Source organism: Enhydra lutris, unplaced genomic scaffold (genome assembly GCF_002288905.1).
Source record: "Enhydra lutris kenyoni isolate GAN:26980312 unplaced genomic scaffold, ASM228890v2 scaffoldscaffold27, whole genome shotgun sequence".
NCBI lineage: Eukaryota > Metazoa > Chordata > Mammalia > Carnivora > Mustelidae > Enhydra > Enhydra lutris.
This window is the reverse complement of record NW_019154111.1, coordinates 16,368,807-16,394,069: the sequence shown is the minus strand read 5'-3', so window position 1 is coordinate 16,394,069 and position 25,263 is coordinate 16,368,807.

Below are 25,263 nucleotides of genomic sequence, written 5' to 3'. Positions count from 1 at the left end.
GGAATATTACTCAACCATAAAAAAGAAGGAAATCTTGCCATTTGCAACCATATGAATGGATCCAGCAGGTATGATGCTAAAGGAAATAAGTTATTCAGAGAAAGACAAATATGATGATGTCAGTCATTTGTGGAATTTAAGAAACAAAACAATCAAAGAAAAAAGAGATAAACCAAAAAACAGATTCCTGACTATAAAGAACAAATTGGTGGTTACCGGGGGTGGGGGGTGGGGGGAATGTGTGAATAAGTGAAGGAGATTAGGAGTAAACTTGTCATGATGAACACTAAGTAAGGTACAAAATTGTTGAATCACCAAATCATATCTGCAATGAGTATAACTCTGAAATTTAACTGTACTGGAAATTAAAAAAAAACAAGTAAAAATTGATTCATTTCATTGTTCACTTGTCTCTGAAATCCAATTTTATGAAGAAATGTTTAGTAACTAAAATTGAATTTAAATTTTTGTATAAAATATAGAATCACATAACTATTTTTCTGTTTGAGGGAAAGAGAGAATGTGCACACACACACACTAGAAAGCAAGAGAGCAGTTGAGTTGGGGGGGCTGGCAGAGGGAGAAGCAGATTCCCTGCGGAGCAGGGAGCCCAAAGCAAGGCTCCATCCCAGGACCCCAAGATCATGACCTGAGCCAAAAGCAGACACTTTTGAGCACCACCCAGGCACTAGAATCACATAACAATTTTAAAACTAATCTTGTAGAATTACATTTTATTTATTCTCTGAAATTAAATTTTCAGAGTATATTTTCTTCAGCATCATCATATGAAGAATCCACCATTAATCCATATTAATTTTAACTGAAAATAATTAGAAGAAATAATGTAAATTGTATCAAGCTTATTAATAGCCACTAATGGGGTTTGAATTTAAAATGATCAAAATATCTTCAGTTTCCATTGTTGCCTGATAGAATTAGTTTGGTCTAAGATACAGCAGGACACCTATTGAAAACTTTAAGTTTCATTCCATTTCAAATTTTTTTTTAAGATTTTATTTATTTATTTGACAGAGACACTGCAAGAGAGGGAACACAAGCAGAGGAAGAAGGAGAAGCAGGCTTCCCGCCAAGCAGGGAGCCCAATGCAGGCCTCGATGCTAGGACCCCGGGATCATGACCCGAGCTGAAGGCAGGTGCTTAATGACTGAGCCACCCAGGTGCCCCTCAAATATCTTTATTAATACATACTTTTATATCCCTTTCTGTTTTTACTGATGAGGCATTATAAAAGTTGGTATATGTTCGAATCATCTATTCACTCCTGAGGAAAGGATCCCTCACCTTAAATAATAGGTGAGAGCCAAACACAAAACACAACTAATATGTAACTTTCAAATCCATTTAAATATCTTTTCATAATGGTTTAGATAAAAAATACAATTACCCAATTCTTTTTTTTTTTAAAGATTTTATTTATTTATTTGACAGACAGAGATCACAAGTAGGCAGGGAGGCAGGCAGAGAGAGAGGAGGAAGCAGGCTCCCCGCCAAGCAGAGAGCCCGCTGTGGGGCTCGATCCCAGGACCCTGAAATCATGACCTGAGCCGAAGGCAGAGGTCTAACCCACTGAGCCACCCAGGCGCCCTCAATTACCCAATTCTTATCATCAGTTGTTGAATAATCCTCTCAACATAACAGCACATTCATTACTTTAAAGGTGTTTTATTGGTTCAGTTATATTTATCACTCTGTATGTTTGAGGATAATCCAATTATTTTAATTATCCTCTATTTGCAATATATTACAGTTGCTTTTATATCTTGATTACTCTATAATAAAAAATAACTTTGTGTTTACGTATTCCCAGAAGAATCCAGCATTTTTACAAAACTTCTCAAAAATCATCAATATCTCCTTAAACCTGATTATTTTCCAAAAAAATTTATATAACTATATTCAGTGTGCCCACCAAGAAATATGCCTTTCCGCATTATTAATCCTTTGGGTTTTGTTTTTTAGCAGTTTTGTTTTTTTTTTTTTTTTTAAGATTCTCTTTATTTGACAGATAGAAATCACAAGTAGGCAGAGAAGCAGGCAGAGAAAGTGGGGAAGAAGCAGGCTCCCCGCTGAGCAGAGAGCCTGATGCGGGGCTCGATCCCAGGACCCTGGGACCATGACCTGAACTGAAGGCAGAGGCTTTAACCCACTGAGCCACCCAGGCGCCCCTTAGCAGTTTTTTCCTAATAATCTTCAACATGATCAACAAGCTCTATCATCTGACACAACCCTATTTTATGCTTGCTGTTGAATCTTCCTTGAACTACAAATTATATCTTAAAACATTTTTGTATTAACTCCCAGTGGTTATATAGCTTTCGATCACAAAATTTGACATTGTCACAAAGTCTGTGGCTCATCTGCTCTGAAACGTGTTTATGCAAAATACTCAGGATTTACTACTCCATTTACACACAGATTATGTCCCATGGCCCTCCAGGTATACGAATTTATTCTTACCATTTTTTCAATAATCTATGAATGTGCTTAGGTTTATTTCATACCTAACTGAATATTTTAATTAATTCCAATAAAACTTTTGGATTCAAATGTTATCAAGTACAAGTTTGATAACTGTATCTCCCACTTTCTCATAATTACACTTGATATAGAACACTGGTCAGAACTTTCAAAACATTGTTTTATTGTGAAATCTGGAAAATAGAAACTTGTGTAGGACATTTTTTTAGTCCACTTCTTTGAGGTGACAAATTACCTGTAAAATGACTAAACAAAACATAGGATGATAGCCACATGCCAAAAACACTCGGAATAATGTATACTCTAGTGCAGATGAATTTGACTAAGGAAGGGCTGATGGAACACCAAATCACCTAAAATCCCAGTTATGATTTACATGGAAAATTTAGAAGAGACCTTATCAAAATTTGAATAATAGATATCAAAACTTTGAAAAAGAGATACTAATAGGTCTTAGAAGGGATGGAGATCTTGGGTATTTTATCAGTAACCAAGATAAAGCAAACTAAAGACTAAGGTACCTAGGATTAGCAAATTATCAAAAATAAACCTACAGCTCAGTGCTGCTGAATGCATGGAGAAGTATTCAATAACATTCATTGAATTTAGGAATATACATTGTTGATATGGATGGATAGCAATATATATTAGACTAAAAACATTCTTCTCTTATTCTGGTTCCATCATTTTGGTATTACTCTTGCAAAACACTAAATTCTAATCTCACACAACTCACAGATCCAAAACTTATATGGCCCCCCACATGTCTCAAGACTGTTCCATGGCCTGCATGTCTACATAATTTAGTACAACAGGCACCCTACTTTTATGGCCATCAACTTCAGATTATCTCATGATAGTTTATTACTTTGTTAAATTTGTCAAGCATTTTACATTACACAAGCATTCTTGTCCTCAAATTCAACTTTATAATAAAATTTTTCTCCAGTCTCATTTTTAGCAGTTGATGTCAGTTCTACCTCAAAAGGAAAAAGTGAAATGTCAATATCCATTTAATATCCACAATACATTACATTTACTCATCATCTCTCCTTAGGCTTCTCTTGTTATGACAGTTTCTCACACTGTTCTTTTCAATGACCTTGATAGTACTGAGAAGTACAGGTCAGGTGTATTATAGAATGTCTCTCAGAGGAATTTGGCTCATGTTTTTTTCTCATGATGAAAGTGGTGTTATGGGCTTGGGGGGACGAAGATCACAGAGTCAAAATGTCATTTTCATCACATCACATCACATCACAGATGTCTATTATCAACATGACTTACCGATGTTGATGCTGATTTTGAACCCCAGGCTGATGTAGTGTATATCAGTTTCTTCACTGTGAAGTTACTCTATTTTACTCCCCTTCCATGCTATGCTCCTTGGAGGAAAGGCACTATGCACAGTCCAGTCTTAATAAGTGCAAGTCATTCTCACCAATTGCTTTCCCAAATATTAACCAGATCATTAACATCAGTTTGAACATATTTAAGGGTCTCCCAGTTGGATATTGTGTGTTTATATATATATATGCATACATATATACAAACACCACACACTGAAATTTCCCTCAGCCATTTCTTTCCTTCTCTTCTTCCAGACATCTTGGAAGGTTTACCAAGGCTATTCCTTTGTTAAATTTTTAATTTTATTGTTTTATTTATTTATATTTTAATTGATATAATTATTATTTATAATAATAATTATTATTTGAGAGAGAGAGAGAGAAAGAGCATGAGTGATGGTGAGAGAAAAAGAGAGAGAGAGAGAGAGAAGCAGATTCTCTGCTGAGCAGGAAGCCTGATGCAGCACTAAATCCCAGGACCCAGAGATCATGACCTGAGCAGAAGGCAAACACTTAACCAACTGAGCCACCCAGGGGCCCTGAGGCTCCTTCCTTTGAACATGTGCAGAGGCAGCCATCCTCCATGGAAGGATGAGCAAAACAAACCTTTAAATATTTCCATTAGCTATGGTAAACCATATTCCAAGTAGAAAATTTTTGAAGATGCTGGTCATCTCTCTTTAACAAACTAACACAATCTCATAAAAATAGTGGCCACAAGTTATTTCCCCCATGCCAAAGAAGTTTCTGTCAATAAATGATCAGCCTGCAATATATGGTATAGGCATAGGGAAAGATAATTATATCAGATACTTCCTGAGAGAATGTCAGCATATAATACTAAGGTATTTCCAGTACTTACATATTTGAATAATGGCAATTCTAAAAAGACTGGCTAATTGCCAAATAAATTACAAAACGGGGTGCACTACTAATTGTGGAAAAGGAGAGAATTCGCACAATAGAGTGGAGTTGAATGGACTTGAAGAAAGCTATCAAATAAGTCATTCTTATAATCTCATTTGCTTTGAAAATATTGTCCTGCATTTATCTTGTTCTCCTTCTGGGATTACATCTATGTATGACGGTACACCTGTTTACTTCAATTCTTTTAGTTTACTTCCTATGTGCATGGCTCTAGGGTCAGTGCAATTAAGGACACTGCTACTTTTGTTCACCAAGAGATTTAATTTAGAAATTTAGATTTCTTTTTCTCCTTCCCTCCACCTCTTTCTCTTGCTTTCTTTTTCTTCCTTTTCCTCTTGTGTTCTCTTTCTTCTCTTCATTCGTTGCTTTATAAAACACCCTTTGATTTAAATTACAAGTTTTTTTTTTTCATTTGTTAGGATGTACATATATTTGTAGCAGGATACCTTTCTTAATATGTAATCTTGCATAGTAGAGATAGTGAAATCCTCTACCTAGCAAGAAAAAATAAAACCATCCCTCCTAGAAAATACTTGTTCTAAAACATTCATTGTAACAAAGTTTCCATCCATGGAAAATATTTATTAATTAATTCATAATGAATTTATTCTGTCCTAACTCATAGTGATTCTTACTTAGCTTAAACTGATCATTTTTTAATCTCTTTACTTTGGATTTTTTCAGCATTTGATTCCACAAGGTTTTTAGTGTTTGTTTTCTGTCAATAGCTCACTTGTATTTCTGGTATTTTATTTCTCTGATAAACAGAAAAATCTTTAAATATTTTTTCAACCATTACATGCACAGCTTTCTTTATAGCTAAACTTGATTTGTAACATTATAGGTTTGTTGAAATCGTTTAACATTGTTTCCAAAGTCTCACTTTGTATTTTTTTTTTTTTTTTGGACAATGCATGTAGACATTTTCCTTCCTGTAGCTGACCACAATCATTGGAGACCTGACTGCTACAGAATATCACTTTTGATAGTACTAAGATATTATATAGGAAATGTGGGTTAAAGTAATATTTCTGACACTGAACTGTGATTATCTGTGGATTGTCTGTTTGAGAACATGAAATAGATTTTCTAAGCTTTTTCTATTACAGTACATAAGACTCTGACTTTCATCTTAGATAACAGAAGTAAAGAATTGCTACAGATCACATTACTCAAAAGAAAAATTTTTTTCCTCATTGGGGTCAAAATATTATTAAAGTAACCTAGACAAGTACCTATAATTGCTTTTCTGCTTGCTCCCAGGAGAGTAAACAATGTAAATATATGTTTTATTCCAATGTGTCATTCATCTAGATCTCAGGTTTCTTGTTTATTTTTGTCTGTAAGATAGGTTCACATCAAATTACACATATGAAGAATGCTTCTATTAAAGTCACAGCTCAAATGTTTTATTGTAAAATAAAATGCAGCTCTAAAAATAATGTTTTTCTCAGATAGCAAAAAAAAATTGGCAAAATGACAAATTTTATATTTCTAAAACCACTGCAAATTTGCAGTTTAACATTGAAGAATAAAGGTTTAAATTTGGAAATACAATTTTAAGGATTTAGTGATGCATTTGCATTTGTCAGATAGCATTGATGAACAAATGCTTATTTACAAATACTATAATTCTAAAAATATTTTTTAATCAAATTATGCTGATCTGAATTTAAATCATGTAGTTTTCCAAAACACTCAAGATATGTGTGCATATATATACACACATATATGGTAATTACATATTACTATGATTGTACCTGTATATTAGTGATTATGATGCAATTCAACCAAAGCTATTGAGAAAAATAGTAACATATTAAAATATGTCCCTGCTTGTAAATATTTATCTTTAAAATTTAACTTTAAAAAGTTATTAAAATCTACATTTATTCATTTTTTAAAAGATTATATTTATTTGGCAAGAAGGGAGTATGTGCGTGTGTGAGTGAGCAGGCACAAACAGGGGGAGAGGGAGAAGCAGGCTCTCCACCAAGCAGGGAGCCTGATGTGGAGCTGGATCCCAGGACCCTGAGATCATGAACTGGGCAGAAGGCAGGTGCTTAACAGACTGAGCCACCCAGGTGCCCCTACAATTTTAAATAGGAGATCATTTTATATGATCAATATCCTTTATATATATTTAAATTAATTGTTCAGGAACATCTGTTATATTTATTTTGTTTATAAAGCCTGTCATTAGTTATGGACAAAATAAATCCTACTCTCAAATTTAGGATCTTTTGGGTGAGACTGAACATACACTTTTAGAAGGTAACACCTACTAAAGAGAGAGCATATAAATAAGATACATCATTTTCTTTAAAATTAAGTACATTAATGGTAAGTGAATTCCATGATAATGAGTTTCCTTATTATCAGGGTAAATTTAATCAAGATAAATTCAGTTTTAAAATTTGTAATTCAAAGCTGCTAGGACACTGTACATTTTATACTTAAAACAGACTGTTTTGAAGGGCACGTGTTAGTCACCTATTGTTCCAGTTATCACACAACCGAACCGTTCCCAAACTCAGTAACTTGAAACAGCAAATGGATTGCCTCCAACACTGTGTGTGGTCTGAGTGGCTTTCATGTAGGCTGCATTTCATCTTGGATGCAGGCTTCCAGTTTGGGTTCCCACGTGTTTCCACAGTGTCCTGGGAGCAGCCGCTAATTAAAGCAAGTTTTTCTCTTTATAGGTCACACGAGTGCAAGCAGATAAGCAGGAGCATGCGAAAACTCTTAATGCCTCTGCCAAATTGACAAAGTGTCACTCTGTCAATATCCCATTGACAAAATGGAGGTATGACAAAGTGCAGAAGCGCTGTGTCCCGCGGACCGGGGAGGCAGCTCACACAGATGTAGCTACCTGGGTAGTGGTTTTGTTTCGATGAACCACTGTCAGTAAGAAATGGATTATTCAAGTCGCAAGCACAGTGCCTCAGAGAAAATAGTTTCTGGAGTGTTTCACTTTACAAAATCAGATTCTTTGAAGTGCCACCCAGCGGACTGGGTTGTTCACTATTTGTTTGATGTCAACATATATATCCTCTAAAGATAACAAAAGGATGGAGGAAATGAAAAAATAAAATCCACATAGCTAAGTTGTTACATGGGGTTTCCAGGGAACAATCAAAAAATGCTTTGCATTCGTTAGCATTTTTCACAGACATCTTCTGATTTGGGGCATTTCTTTACACTCAGGTAGAACAGTCTGGTGATGACAAACGCATTGCAGCAGAAACTTCAGAACGATTTAACCTGATTGAAAATATCTGACTAAAATATATAGGACACCAAAAGGTCCAAGTAAGTAGCAATTACCCGACATTTGGGACTTGAGAGGGCCTTTCCTCTGGAATGTTGTACAGCCAAGAAAATTAGGAATACTGCCATCAGTAGACTCTGTAAAGTTTCCTGGTGTGTAGAAAGCTTCCTTAGTGAGTTAACCAGTTCAGGTACGCATGCTGATCACCTACCTCGATGTAGTGCTGACCTATACGCAACGTTAGCTATGTCAGAAATAGGTTTCTGATGCTTTAATTTTAAAAGAGAAAGAAGGAGAAGCATAAAGTATACTATTTGGTTTATGATCAATCACAGATTTCACATATGTGGAAGTTTTTTTGTTTTTTTGTTTTCCAAGTGAAAAACTATTGTCTTGTCTCCAATTTTTAACTTTTTTTTTTTCCTTCCAGGATCATTAGTCAACAACACACCACCACAGGTTAAGTTCTGACATTTGAAAGCCCATTATAAGACCTTCACCTCTGTGAAAATCACTGTAGCTACAGATCACAGTCAACTCATGCAAGTGAGACCGCACAGAATGCTGTCCACGAGGGTGCAATTTACATGTTGAAAAGAACGTGTACTTCAGCTGATGCCATAACTCTACAGGGTTTCGAAAGCAGAATTAGAAATGGCAGCCTAAGTGACAGATGTGTCATTTTGACCACTGGCTGGTAATGTCAAGTTTTCTCGTGAAAGGTAAAATCATTCTTCGATAAAATTAAAAAATAAATGTGCTAAAGGTTAATGAGCAAAGGAAGATTAGAACACAGGTATAATAACTTGAACTAACTTGTTCAATCCTATGTTTAATGTGTACTGCATGCCTTACTTTGTTCGGTACGAAAGACTTAGAGCATGATAATCCATAATAACATGTGCATAAGTATAAAGAATATAAAATTTATTTGAAATGTAATTCTTAGTGAATTTGAGGTTGTTTCTAGCATCTGGCTATCCTGTCTCAAATATTGATGATTTGATTAATTAATGGCACTTAGTAAATTCTATATTGTACTCATTATCCCTTTGGTCTGCTTACTTCTTCTTATAAACCATTTGCTCAGCTTTCAAAGCTCTCTCTTTAAAGCATTTTACTTTATCAGTTAATGAGTATAGCCCAGGAGTAAAATAATACTAGCTATGCACATTTAAAAAATAGTTTGGAGAAAGGGAGAAAAATATTTGATGAAAACAAATGGGGAATTTTTTTTAAAAGATTGTATTTATTTGAGAGAATGAGAGAGAGAATGAGTGGAATGGGGGGTAGGGGCAGAGGGAGAGGGAGAACCAGACTCCCTGCAGAGCTGGGAGCCCCATTTAGGGCTCAATCCCAGGACTCCAGGATCATTATCTGAGCCTAAGGCAGATGCTTAACCTACTGAGCAACCCAGGTGCCCCAACATGGGGAATTTTTATTAGGAAAATCTTAGGAAGCCAATTTTAAAAAATTTAAATTCGATTATTAACATAGAATGTATTATTAGTTTCAGAGGTAGAGTTCAGTGATTCATCAGTCTTATATAATACCAGTGCTCATTACATCACATGCCCTCCTTAATGCCCATCACCTAGTTACCCCATCCTTCCATCCCCTTCCCTTCCAGCAACCCTCAGTTTGTTTTCTATGACTTAGAGTCTCTATGGTTTGTCTCCTTCTCTGGTTTTGTCTTGTTTTATTTTTTCCTCTCTTCCCCTACAATCCTGTTTTGTTTCTTAAATTTCACGTATGAGTGAGATCATATGGTGATTGTCTTTCTCTGACTTATTTAGCTTAGCATAATACCCTCTAGTTCCATCCACATTGTTGCAAATGGCAAGATTTCTTTTTTTTTTTTTGATGGCTAAGAAGTATCATCAAGCCAATTTGAATATTTCAATTAGATTATTTTAACTAATGTTTAAAAGAAAATCCCCAATATTAAAATACTAGATTTTTATTTACTAACTTGTAAATAGCACATTTTCTGATGCTGCATAGTAATTGATCTGTGTCATATTTTGAAATGCACTGTTATGGTATAAAAGTGTATCACTTTGATAACTAAATAAAAAGAAAGAAAAATAGCTTTCCTCAGTCCTCAAAGAACATTTTCCTTTTTATAATGCCAAATAACGATTTCACAAACCTGGCTGGCCATATTGACATTTGGGTTTGAATAATTGTTTGTTCTGGGGATTTTCCTATATATTATAGAGAGTTTAATAGCATGCCTGACTCTTTCATTGCTAGATGCCAGTAGCAGCCACACAAACATGATGATCAAAAATGTCTCCAGACAAAACCAAACACTTCACAAGGAGACACAACTGACCCAAGGTTAGACTCACCTTTGCTAAGTGATAACATTTAAGAGGCATTCAATAAGGATATATTAGTAAGAATTTTAAGTAAATTAAACTGAACATTAGGTGGTTATTTAAACAGAGTTCACACTTATTAAGAAACATTTCTTAAATCTGCACATAGAATATTTGTACCCTATATGTGACCTATTAATTCTGAGAAAAAAAAACCAGACATCAGAATTAGCTTAATATTAACTGCTAAGTATTTTTAAAGAGTTAACATGGCATGTGTGTGGGTAGGTGAATATTTTAGATCTGTGTTATATAGATTTGGCAAGCTTTATATTTTAATATTTTTGGGGGGGACAAGAATAAATTAATATTCTCATATTTGAAAAATGTGAACACTTATGTGCAATTTGTAAATATGAATGACAATGTTTTCTATTAAAGTTTAGGCATAAGTCATTTGCAGATAAAGTAATTTCAAATGCATTTACCATATAGTGATGAGAACTAATTAACATATAAATGCCTGATGTTTATACATTTTAAAATAAAAGCAGAAACTGGGGTACCTGGGTGGCTCAGTCATTAAGTGTCTGCCTTCCACACAGGTCATGATCTCAAGATCCTGAGATCAAGCCCTTCATGGATCTCCATGCTCAGCGTGGTGCCTGCTTCTCCCTCAGTCTCTGCTGTTCCCCCCCCCCTTGCTTATTTTCCCTCACTCACTCTTATAATTAAAAATCTTTAAAAACAAATAAATAAAAAAGCAGAAATCTTGTTTTACACCCTTATCAAAGTCCAACCTGCAAGGTAATTTGGATGACCAGTATTTGGTGAATGATGAGTATCTGTTTGTTTAATCAATAGACTGCTTTAAATTGACTTCATTGTGCCCATCACAAATTCTACAGCACCCAGTCACCTGCTCAGTAAACTTTTGGCAAAAAGATGAAGGTGTGCAAAGTCTGAATACCAAAACATAAGACAAAGTCACCAAACAACAATATAATACCAACTACATGTCTTTGAGTTCAACGTGATGATTGGAGGAAAGTAAAATTAAGAGGCTTGTGAGAGCATAATCATTATCTTTCCTACTGTCCAAATAATCTTCTGAATTTTACTGTACTTCCATTGTCATATTTAAATTATCCTGGGATTAATATGTATTGGAAAAGGGATTCCTGATAGTCATTAAAGATATGGTCTTGGAAAAGAATATTGGGTCATTGTTGGGAGAGAACTACACAATTTATATATGTGTGTGTACATATATATATGAATTATTTTAAGAAATAGGGAGCTCATTCCTAAGCAAAACATAAACATAACAGATAGTGAGAAATTATCTCTATAGGTAGCATTTAGCTATAAATAAAAAGTAAAATATAGGAAATTATATGATAATTAAACTTCCCTCCCTTTTATTTATGAAAAATATAAGTTATCTTGTTGGTTTTCCACTTTTGGTTCATTACGAAGATGGTTACTTAAATAGTCACTTCGCTTTCACTAAATACAAGAGATAAAATTATTTAGCTGAGTTATTAAAAATTATCCAGTTTGACCCCTCACTTTATAGTTGGGAAACCTTTATCCAGAGAAGTTACTTGACTTAAAAGCTATGGTCAGCTAATGTCTGGGATAGAAATCTCGTGTCTTAACTATAGGCTCATTGTTCTCCATAATATCACACTTTAGGAATCTAAAATAGCAGCCAGAGGACAAGACAATGAGTAAAGATAAATTAAATTATCCTCAAATCAGACATTAAGAATAATTTATGTGTATAAGAAAGATAGGCAAGGGAAGGTATTGACCACTAATCCATGCTAGTCCCTATTAAAAGCAATAAAAGTGACATAGTATGTGTCTGGGCAAAGGATAGGTGAGAAATCTCTTTACCTTCCCCTCAATTTTGCTGTGAACTTAAAATGTCTCTAAAAAACTTTTAATTTCAAGGAAAACTGCAAGTCATTTCCTTAAAATGATAATAAAGTAAGTAAAATAAAAGTAACTAGAATCGGAGGCAAAATGTATGGTAAGTCCTCTTAATAACATTAGGAACTGTAAGCTAAGTTAAAAGAACATAATCACGTCTACAGGACAGAAAGACACCAATGATCTAAAATCTTGGGAGGGATTTGCAAACATGGAATGGTAGATATGCAAGAGGGCGATTCAGTGAAAGAAAAACAACTATTGAAATATGACCCCATTCCTTAATTATTCCATGGCCATAGGACTTTATTGCTTATGTAGAATTATCAGGTGTCATGAACTCTACAGAGGGCTTAGAATAGAATGGAACCTAAACCTCATATTTTAACATAACAATAGCTCCAAGTTTATGAGACCCTACCGGGGGCAGACACTGCACGAAGTTTATTGATATGTAATGAACCACCCTCTGACAAAACAATCTATTCTTTTTCATGGTTCTGTGAGTTGATTGGGTCTAGCTGGGTGGTTCTGCTCCATGCGGTGGGTGTCAGCTGTGACTACAGTTGTCTGGATGTTCAATTTAGCTGCAATGTCCAAGATCACTTTCTCATATGGATAGCACTTGGTATTGGCTGTTGGCTGAAAGTTCAGTGGAGGCTGTGGAACCGAGCACTTTGATTCCCCACTGTTCACCAGCCTTCTACTTGTGGTTTGAACTTTCAATTGTACCGAGAGTATGTACTAATAAGACATAACCCAAGCATGTGAAAGTAGAATATTTTTTTTCTTAAAGATTTTTAAGTCATCTCTACACCCAACGTGGGGGTCAAACTCACAACCCTGAGATCGAGTCACATGCTCTACAGACTGAGCCAGCCAGGTGCCCCCAAAACAGAAGAAACCTCAAAGTCCAAGTTCAAAAGTAACACAACATCACTTTTGCCACATCCTATGGGTCAAGGACATTTCAGGACACTGCAGAATCTTAAAGAGAGAAAATAGATTTCACCTTTTAAGGAGAGGAAGATACACAGCCATCTTTAATCTAACAATCTTATACTGCTCCAGTCAGCACTCACAACTCTTAAATACTCAAACTTGAAGCACAGAGAGGTTAATACACAAATTTTCCAGAACAAAAAATTAGCAGAACAAAGTATTTAAACAAAGATACTCTGGCACAGAGGATTACAAATGGCATTGATATCATGCTAAACCCAAAAAAATAAAAATTATTTCCTAATGATAAGTCAATTTCATATTTTCTGGTATATGGAATTTCTTTCTCTAATTATGATTCTAGCCAACAGAAGTCCCAACTCAATTTTTTTGTTTGTTTTAGATATTGTGATGTTTACGACATGTAAACTAAACTAAATATTGCTATAGTGGTGAATTTTCAATGATCAGTTGAGCACTTACATTTCTTTAAATACAGAAACTCCATTACATGGATAAAACAAAAAATATCCATTGCAAAATTCTTAAAAAAAAAAAGCACATTACCAGAGTTTTGAAATGTTGTCACTTTCTTTACACAAAACTGAAACATACAGAATTTGTGAAGAATGCCACAGCTTTCAGAAATTAAATCATGGATTTCAGGATATTTTGAATTCCCTCAACATAAAAATTAATGCAAATATGATTCCACTGTTTACCATTAAATAAGGTGATTTTTATAGTTTTCAAAGTTTATACATTCACTTCCTCACATTCAGCTCAACCTATCTAAATCCTGCTTTTTCTCCAGTACTTTGTGTCTCTTCTCCGTGGGAACTGTCATCCAATGTTCACAATTATGATTCAGATGTCCATCTTGTATGCTCAATGAGGACCTGGGCATAAGCCTATTGGAGCCTGGATGGTAATTCATGGTTTGTCAGTTGATGCCACTAACACATAATGTCCACATGGGTAGAAACTTGATCTTATTATTTTATCCCCAAAGCAGTTTCTTTAGCTACAGAGTTAAGTCTTGCTTTCATGTTACATCTTCAACAGACACATTCATTTTGTCTATTCTGTTCTCTTTTCTTGGTACTTGTAATCTTTTCTCTCATAAGATCATCTTTTTTCTTAAAAAATCTCTCAAGTTATCCTTTATGTTGTTGTTTCAACTGTCTGCTTTGTAGATTGTAAACTTGAATCTCTAAGGAATCTTTTTTTTTTATTTGAAATGTATACTCTCGTTTTCACAAGTTTACTTTAGAATAAAAATCTCCCATTCTTACTTTCCAATTTTCGCAAAATGAGTTTATTTTCCTCATGTTTATCTTATTATGCAGTCATTTCATGTCATTTCATTTGTAAAGTTTACTTAGTAGTGCACAGTAGAGTCTTTCTAAAAATTTAATTACTTGTATAACTAAAACTATTAAACTGTACTTTTTTGTACTGGAGAGGTATTTGTGAGGCCTGTATTTCTTTGTGTTTTATCCCCCAAATGAGATGAGGTTCATAAAGGATTTTTTTTTTATAATAAATGGAAAGAGGAGGTGTATTTTTCTTGTCTTTCCTGTATTCCAAATGATTCCAAATGATTGTTTTCTTGTAAATATTCCTTTATTCTACTGGTCATGTTTCTTCCTTTTAAGGAAAGAGAGATAAGAATACTTTTGAGTTCTTTTTAGAAATAGTGTATTCATTTCACAATTAGTATTTACATTTAGTATTTTTTTTTCTTTTTTTTTTAATTAAATTTTATTTTTTATAAACATATAATATATTTTTATCCCCAGGGGTACAGGTCTGTGAATCGCCAGGTTTACACACTTCACAGCACTCACCATAGCACATACCATCCCCAATGTCCATAACCCCACCCCCCCAACACCCCTCCCCCCATCAACCCTCAGTTTGTTTTGTGAGATTAAGAGTCACTTATGGTTTATCTCCCTCCCAATCCCATCTTGTCTCATTTACTCTTCTCCTACCCCCTTAAGCCCCCATGTTGCATCTCCTCTCCCTCATATCAGGGAGATCATATGATAGTTGTCTTTCTCCGATTGACTTATTTCGCTAAGCATGATACCCTCTAGTTCCATCCACGTCGTCGCAAATGGCAAGATTTCATTTCTTTTGATGGCTGCATAGTATTCCATTGTGTATATATACCACATCTTCTTTATCCATTCGTCTGTTGATGGACATCTAGGTTCTTTCCATAGTTTGGCTATTGTAGACATTGCTGCTATAAACATTCGGGTGCACGTGCCCTTTCAGATCACTACATTTGAATCTTTAGGGTAAATACCCAGCAGTGCAATTGCTGGGTCATAGGGTAGTTCTATTTTCAACATTTTGAGGAACCTCCATGCTGTTTTCCAGAGTGGTTGCACCAGCTTGCATTCCCACCAACAGTGTAGGAGGGTTCCCCTTTCTCCGCATCCTCGCCAGCATCTGTCATTTCCTGACTTGTTCATTTTAGCCATTCTGACTGGTGTGAGGTGGTATCTCATTGTGGTTTTGATTTGTATTTCCCTGATGCCGAGTGATGTGGAGCACTTTTTCATGTGTCTGTTGGCCATCTGGATGTCTTCTTTGCAGAAATGTCTGTTCATGTCCTCTGCCCATTTCTTGATTGGATTATTTGTTCTTTGGGTGTTGAGTTTGCTAAGTTCTTTATAGATTTTGGACACTAGCCCTTTATCTGCTATGTCATTTGCAAATATCTTCTCCCATTCTGTCAGTTGTCTTTTGGTTTTGTTAACTGTTTCCTTTGCTGTGCAAAAGCTTTTGATCTTGATAAAATCCCAATAGTTCATTTTTGCCCTCGCTTCCCTTGCCTTTGGCGATGTTCCTAGGAAGATGTTGCTGCAGCTGAGGTTGAAGAGGTTGCTACCTGTGTTCTCCTCAAGGATTTTGATGGATTCCTTTCTCACATTGAGGTCCTTCATCCATTTTGAGTCTATTTTCGTGTGTGGGGTAAGGAAATGACCAATTTCATTTTTCTGCATGTGGCTGTCCAATTTTCCCAACACCATTTATTGAAGAGGCTGTCTTTGTTCCATTGGACATTCTTTCCTGCTTTGTCGAAGATTAGTTGACCATAGAGTTGAAGGTCTATTTCTGGGCTCTCTATTCTGTTCCATTGATCTATGTGTCTGTTTTTGTGCCAGTACCATGCAGTCTTGATGATGACAGCTTTGTAATAGAGCTTGAAGTCCGGAATTGTGATGCCACCAACTTTGGCTTTCTTTTTCAATATTGCTTTGGGTATTCGAGGTCTTTTCTGGTTCCATATAAATTTTAGGATTATTTGTTCCATTTCTTTGAAAAAAATGGATGGTACTTTGATAGGAATTGCATTAAATGTGTAGATTGCTTTAGGTAGCATAGACATTTTCACAATATTTATTCTTCCAATCCAGGAGCATGGAACATTTTTCCATTTCTTTGTGTCTTCCTCAATTTCTTTCATGAGTACTTTATAGTTTTCTGTGTATAGATTCTTAGTCTCTTTGGTTAGGTTTATTCCTAGGTATCTTATAGTTTTGGGTGCAATTGTAAATGGGATGGACTCCTTAATTTCTCTTTCTTCTGTCTTGTTGTTGGTGTAGAGAAATGCAACTGATTTCTGTGCATTGGTTTTATATCCTGACACTTTACTGAATTCCTGTACAAGTTCTAGCAGTTTTGGAGTGGAGTCTTTTGGGTTTTCCACATATAGTATCATATCATCTGTGAAGAGTGATAGTTTGACTTCTTCTTTGCCGATTTGGATGCCTTTAATTTCCTTTTGTTGTCTGATTGCTGAGGCTAGGACTTCTAGTACTATGTTGAATAGCAGTGGTGATAACGGACATCCCTGCCGTGTTCCTGACCTTAGCGGAAAAGCTTTCAGTTTTTCTCCATTGAGAATGATATTTGCGGTGGGTTTTTCATAGATGGCTTTGATAATATTGAGGTATGTGCCCTCTATCCCTACACTTTGAAGAGTTTTGATCAGGAAGGGATGCTGTACTTTGTCAAATGCTTTTTCAGCATCTATGGAGAGTATCATATGGTTCTTGTTCTTTCTTTTATTAATGTGTTGTATCACATTGATTGATTTGCGGATGTTGAACCAACCTTGCAGCCCTGGAATAAATCCCACTTGGTCGTGGTGAATAATCCTCTTAATGTTGAATCCTATTGGCTAGTATTTTGGTGAGAATTTTTGCATCTGTGTTCATCAAGGATATTGGTCTGTAGTTCTCTTTTTTGATGGGATCCTTGTCTGGTTTGGGGATCAAGGTGATGCTGGCCTCATAAAATGAGTTTGGAAGTTTTCCTTCCATTTCTATTTTTTGGAACCGTTTCAGGAGAATAGGAATTAGTTCTTCTTTAAATGTTTGGTAGAATTCCACCGGGAAGCCATCTGGCCCTGGGCTTTTGTTTGTTTGGAGATTTTTGATGACTGTTTCAATCTCCTTACTGGTTATGGGTCTGTTCAGGCTTTCTATTTCTTCCTGGTTCAGTTGTGGTAGTTTATATGTCTCTAGGAATGCATCCATTTCTTCCAGATTGTCAAATTTGCTGGCGTAGGGTTGCTCATAGTATGTTCTTATAATTGTCTGTATTTCTTTGGTGTTCGTTGTGATCTCTCCTCTTTCATTCATGATTTTATTTATTTGGGTCCTTTCTCTTTTCTTTTTGATAAGTCTGGCCAGGGGTTTATCAATCTTATTAATTCTTGCAAAGAACCAGCTCCTAGTTTCGTTGATTTGTTCTATTGTTTTTTTGGTTTCTATTTCATTGATTTCTGCTCTGATCTTTATGATTTCTCTTCTCCTGCTGGGTTTAGGGTTTCTTTCTTGTTCTTTCTCCAGCTCCTTTAGGTGTAGGGTTAGGTTGTGTACCTGAGACCTTTCTTGTTTCTTGAGAAAGGCTTGTACCGCTATATATTTTCCTCTCAGGACTGCCTTTGTTGTGTCCCACAGATTTTGAATTGTTGTGTTTTCATTATCATTTGTTTCCATGAATTTTTTCAATTCTTCTTTAATTTCCTGGTTGACCCATTCATTCTTTAGAAGGATGCTGTTTAGTCTCCATGTATTTGGGATCTTTCCAAATTTCCTCTTGTGATTGAGTTCTAGCTTCAGAGCATTGTGGTCTGAAAATATGCAGGGAATGATCCCAATCTTTTGATAACGGTTGAGACCTGATTTAGGACCGAGGATGTGATCTATTCTGGAGAATGTTCCATGTGCACTAGAGAAGAATGTGTATTCTGTTGCTTTGGGATGAAATGTTCTGAATAGATCTGTGATGTCCATCGGGTCCAGTGTGTCATTTAAGGCCTTGATTTCCTTGTTGATCTTTTGCTTGGATGATCTGTCCATTTCAGTGAGGGGAGTGTTAAAGTCCCCTACTATTATTGTATTATTGTTGATGTGTTTCTTTGATTTTGTTATTAATTGGTTTATATAGTTGGCTGCTCCCACGTTAGGGGCATAGATATTTAAAATTGTTAGATCTTCTTGCTGGACAGTTCCTTTGAGTATGATATAGTGTCCTTCCTCATCTCTTATTATAGTCTTTGGCTTAAAATCCAATTGATCTGATATAAGGATTGCCACTCCTGCTTTCTTCTGATGTCCATTAGCATGGTAAATTCTTTTCCACCCCCTCACTTTAAATCTGGAGGTGTCTTCGGGTTTAAGATGAGTTTCTTGTAGGCAACATTTAGATGGGTTTTGTTTTTTTATCCATTGTGATACCCTGTGTCTTTTGATTGATTTAGCCCATTAACATTCAGGGTAAGTATTGAGAGATATTAATTTAGTGCCATTGTACTGCCTGTAAGATGACTGTTATTGTATATTGTCTCTGTTTCTTTCTGATCTACTACTTTTAGGGTCTCTCTTTGCTTAGAGGACCCCTTTCAATATTTCCTGTAGAGCTGGTTTGGTCTTTGCAAATTCTTTCAGTTTTTGTTTGTCCTGGAAGCTTTTAATCTCTCCTTCTATTTTCAATGATAGCCTAGCTGGATATGGTATTCTTGGCTGCATGTTTTTCTCATTTAGTACTCTGAATATATCATGCCAGCTCTTTCTGGCCTGCCAGGTCTCTGTGGATAAGTCTGCTGCCAATCTAATATTTTTACCATTGTACGTTACAGACTTCTTTTCCCGGGCTGCTTTCAGGATTTTCTCTTTGTCACTAAGACTTGTAAATTTTACTATTAGGTGACGGGGTGTGGACCTATTCTTATTGATTTTGAGGGGGGTCTCTGAACCTCCTGGATTTTGATGATTGTTCCCTTTGCCATATTGGGGAAATTCTCTCCAATAATTCTCTCCAATATACCTTCTGCTCCCCTCTCTGTTTCCTCTTCTTCTGGAATCCCAATTATTCTAATGTTGTTTCATCTTATGGTGTCACTTCTCTCTCGAATTCTCCCCTCGTGGTCCAGTAGCTGTTTGTCCCTCTTTTGCTCAGCTTCTTTATTCTCTGTCATTTGGTCTTCTATATCGCTAATTCTTTCTTCTGCCTCATTTATCCTAGCAGTGAGAGCCTCCATTTTTTATTGCACCTCATTAATAGCTTTTTTGATTTCAACTTGGTTAGATTTTAGTTCTTTTATTTCTCCAGAAAGGGCTTTTATATCTCCCGAGAGGGTTTCTCTAATATCTTCCATGCCTTTTTTGAGCCTGGCTAGAACCTTGAGAATCGTCATTCTGAACTCTAGATCTGACATATTACCAATGTCTGTATTGATTAGGTCCCTAGCCTTTGGTACTGCCTCTTGTTCTTTTTTTTGTTGTGAATTTTTCTGCCTTGTCATTTTGTCCAGATAAGAGTATATGAAGGAGCTAGTAAAATACTAAAAGGGTGGCAACAACCCCAGGAAAATATGCTTTAGCCAAATCAGAAGAGGTCCCAAATCGTGAGGGGGGAGAAAGGGGATAAGAAGAGGTTCAGAAAGAAAAAAAAAAAAAAAAAAAAAAAAAGAAACAATTAAAAAAAAATCAATAAAGAAAAAATATACAAAGGAAATAAATATATATATATTAGATGAACTAGTTAAAAAACGTTAAAAAAGAAAAGGGTAAAAGTTAAAAAAATTTAGCAGAAGAAGAGAAAAAAATTGAAAAAGAAAAAAAATTAAATTAACTGCAAGGCTAAAGAATCATGGGGAGAAAGCCATGAGTTCCGTGCTTTGCTTTCTCCTACTCTGGAATTCCGCTGCTCTCCTTGGTATTGAAACTGCAGTCCTTGGTAGGTGAACTTGGTCCTAGCTGGGTTTCTTGTTGATCTTCTAGCAGAAGGGCCTGTTGTAGTGATTCTCAAGTGTCTTTGCCCCAGGCGGAGTTGCACCGCCCTTACCCGGGGCCGGGCTGAGTAATCTGCTCGGGTCTGCTTTCAGGAGCTTTTGTTCCCTGAGCACTTTCTGTAGAGTTCCGGAGGGCGGGAATGAAGATGGCGGCCTCCCGGTCTCTGGCCCAGAGGAGCCTAGAGCCCGGGGCCCCACTCCTCAGTGCGCCCTCAGAGAACAGCGCCCAATTACTCCCGTCACCCTGGCCTCCGGCCGCGCTCCGAGCTGACCGAGCCTGCGACCGGTTCAAGGTAACCCCGAGATGAGAGCTCACTCCTCGGCTCTGTCTCTGTTGCCAGCTTCCCCATTCTAATACCTGTAAACTCTGCGACACTCAGACACCCCCGATCCTTCTGTGACCCTGCGGGACCTGAGGCCACGCTGACCCCGCGTGGGCTTCATCCCGGTTAAGCCCCTGGAGCGATGTCCCTCAGCGGAACAGACTTTTAAAAGTCCCGATTTTGTGCTCTGTTGCTCCGCCGCTTGCCGGGAGCTGGCCCCTCCCCCCGCGGTCTATCTTCCCGTCGCTTTGGATTCACTTCTCTGCCAGTCCTACCTTTCAGAAAGTGGTTGATTTTCTGTTTGGAGAGTTGCTGTTCTTCTTCTCTTCGATCTCCCGTTGGATTTGTAGGTGTTTGCAATCTTTAGATAAGCTATCTAGCTGATCTCCCGCTTCCTGAAATAGTCTCAGCCTGCTACTTCTCCGCCATCTTGACTCCTCCCGACCTTACATTTAGTATATTTAATATTTAAAAAGTTTCAGCTTAATGTTTGAAAAGAAGTAGACATACTCTTAGGTGAGCATGTGTACTCTGGTTTTCTATCTTTTCCTTCCTTCTCTCCCTCAGTACCATTTCTTGCTTTTCTTCCTACCCTCTTTTCTTCCTTTTTTTTTTACAAAATAACACAACTACAAATGCAGAGCTCCAAGATCAAAGCAGCATATGAGTATACTGTCAGCACGTGGTATATCCTGTATTCACAAACTATTAGGGATATTCAACATCTCTGACTGATATTTACTGTAAAGAAAGGTATTTGAGTGACTGAGAAAATTGCTTAAAAGAGAGCAAAAGGTATAATTGTATATGTTATTACACACCGTCTAAATATACATGCTCAAACACACCTACAGAAAAATTCTCTATGATCCAAAAGAACATCTAATTAACTTAAATTTCTTTTAAATTTAAATTTAAATTTAAATTTATTTCTTTTTCACAACTTGTTCCCAGAAGCTATGTATGTAATGTCTTATGATAATCTCCAAAATGAGAGATCATTTAATTTGGGTTTAATATGCCATTGGATAGTCAAAAAAATATTGATTGCCTAGCTATACAATCTATCCCAATCATTTATCTCTGATTTGGGCAAAATGCTTAAGATCCACATACTTCAGTTTTCCTTATACATAAAATAGGGAAGCTGAAAGTAAGTACCTCAGGGTTTTGGTGAGGACTCAATAGGATAGTTCATATATTTGAATTGTGTCTGTCCCATCTGTAATTGTTTGACAAGTAAATGATGAAGACGATTATTAGCTAGGCTTAAATTCCATGCCGTCTAATTTCTGGTTCTCTTTAGTGCATACCATTTGTTCTCACTCATTCATATTAATAATCTAGCATATTTGAGTTTTGCAAGGGCAGGTGTAACAAAGCACCATGGACGGAATGGCTTAAATAACTCTTTTCTCACATTTCTGGAGGCTGAAATTCCAAGCTCAAGGTGTCAACAGTTTGGTTTCTTCTGAGGTCTTTCTCCTCACCCTGTGGATAGCGGTCTTCTTCCTGTGTCTTCACATATATACCCTCTGTAATATCCGCATCCTGATTCCCTCTTATCATAAGGGCACCAGTCATAGGAGGCCAGGCCTACCCTAATGATCTCATTTTAACTTAATACCTCTCTAAGGACCCTACTTCCAGGGGTGCCTGGGTGGCTCACTCAGTTAAGTGACTGGCTCTTGATTTTGGCTCAGGTCATGATCTCGGGGTCCTGGGATCCTGCCCTGCATTGGTATCATCGTCACCTAGCTCTGTGCTCAATGGGGAGTCTGCTTCAGGATTCTCTCTCTCCCTCTACATTTTCTCCCTCTCTCCCCGCCACTTGCTCTCTTGCTCTACAATAAATAAATAAATCTTTTTTTTTTTAAAGACCCTATCTTCAAATACAATCATCATTTGAAATCCTGGGGGGTTAGAACTTCAGCATATGAATCATTTTGGGGGAGGAGGTAGACCTAATTCATCTAAATTATATTTGACATCATTTTATATTTTTGAGAAGTACTAAATTTGCCAACCTTAAATTATCATGCTTACTGTCCTCTATTTGTTTAGCCTTATTTTTAAGGAATAAGTAAAAATCACAAATTCTATAATTTTCCTAACAAATACGTTTGAGTTTACCTCAAATATAACAAAAAAGGGAAAGAGAATCAGTATGTATTCAAAACTGAGAAACAAGGAAGAGAAGGCTCAGAGGGATTTTGTAAGTTTCATATTTCCACCTCCTGCAAAAATATGACTGCTCCTGGCTTTTTCTCAAACTAATAAAGTGTCTTCTATGTGAAAAGTTTCATCCAGCCATTTGCTTATCTCTCTTAAGTGTTCATTAAGAAATATAAAATTTTGTAGTAAAAAAAAAAATCTTTGAAAATTCAACAAATTACTGAAAATTGAACATAGAAGTATTAAGTTTTTAATGTTAGTTTTTATTATTCTGTAACAATCATTTCAGGGAAGCTACCGTTCTTTTTTTCTGAAGACATCACATTATTCTGACCACAAATACCTCCTTAAAATCCTTTTCTACAGTGAAGTTAAATTCAATATTGCATTATGGAGAATGGGCTTCACTTTCAGAATAATTTAGACAATAGCCATATTCCTCTAATATATGAACCTTTAGAACTTCTATTCCTTTCAAGAATCTTACAGAATTTGAAGATAGACAAGAAGCAAATATTCTTATCTGTATTTTGCAGATAGACCAGCTAAGCTATTGAGAGTGGCAGGAGTAGCCTAAAGTAATAGAAGGAATTTTTTAAATCCTCTATTCCTTTGGAATTGAAAACTTTCTTCTTTCTTTCTTTCTTTCTTTTTTTTTTTTTTTTTCATTTTTGGCCCCTACTCCTCCCTCAAACCAGCAAAACTTTTTTTTTTGCCATATTGCTTCCAGGTGTACAACACTGTGGAGCAGTATCAAAGTAGTCCAATGCAGTAGCTCTAGTTCCACAAGGAATTCAGAAATCACTACAGATTGTCTTTGAACACTATCGGCTAAGGGTCTGAGATACGATTTCGCTATCTCTGCACACCCCATTGCCCACTAGGACTTTCTGAATCAATTTCCATTCACAATAAAATACTGTTTTTCAGAGATCTTTGATGTTTGAGTAAGTACAATATCAACAAGTTTCAGAATAAATGGCACACAGCCAGTTTAATTTAAGGAGATTAAGAAAGTATCAAATACACTGCTTTATTGAAGTCAACTTTAAATTCCCCAAATGGCTGAATGTCCATGCATATGCCTGAAAATAAGTTTGAATGAATCTAAAGCTACATGGTAAGCAAAATATTTGAGAAAATGACTTATAAGGCCATTTCTTACAAATGCATCCCTCTTTGGTCTATTTCTTTTCAGTTTTTATTTAAATTCCAGTTAGCTAACATTCAGTATAATATTAGTTTCAGGTGTACAATATATTGATTCAACTCGTCCATACAATACCCAGTACCCACCTCGACAAGTACATTCCTTAAATCCCTACTACCTATACCCCCTTCCCCTCACCCACCTCCCCTCTGCTAACCATAAGTTTGTTCTCCATAGTTAAGACTGTTTCTTGGTTTGCCTCTCTCTCTCTTTGGTATGAATATTAATGATGCACTAGCTGTCAGTTTCACCACAGTGAGTAATGGTTTTGTGCGATAACATGATTGAGAAACAATTAAAATAATTGAAGTACTGGGCAATAAAGCAATAGGTAGACATTACTAATTATTAGAGTTGACCCAAAATGACCTTTGTGATAGGTATATGCCAAAATGTCTTTGTTAATTTCTTTCGAAATCTTTTATATTCCACTCAACAATTAAAGTAGCAACCTTGCTAGAGGTATAGGATTACTCCCAATTTCTTTCAGTAATAAGAGCCTAAAGGAGGAATAGGGGCACGTTGCCACAATAACACATGCTTGTCCCCAACCCCTTTTGGTTCACATTGTCCCACGAAGTTTACCAATGAACACACCACTTTTCTTTTTACTAGCAAGGTAGCTACCTATTCCCATGCAATCACCTTTGATACAGTTTTATTCTTTTGAGCTGACCTTTTACTAATTTAAATCTGGGCAAAAATAAGATCTATAAACAAATTTAGTTGGGAGTAAAAAAAAAAAAAAACAAAACCACACATATAAAGTATACATGGAAACAGAATGGGAGAAAGGGTCTTCTTTATTTCTAGGAAATAAAGACTAGAAAACTAAAATTTTTCATCACTAGAATTTAGTCAAGTTTATTTAAATGGTTGTTAAAACATATTTAAAGTTTTATATATTAACTCTAAGGTTTGAAGGAATCATAAATATCAATTTGATTCCAACTCCCACCCTCTGTCTTATATTGTTGAGTT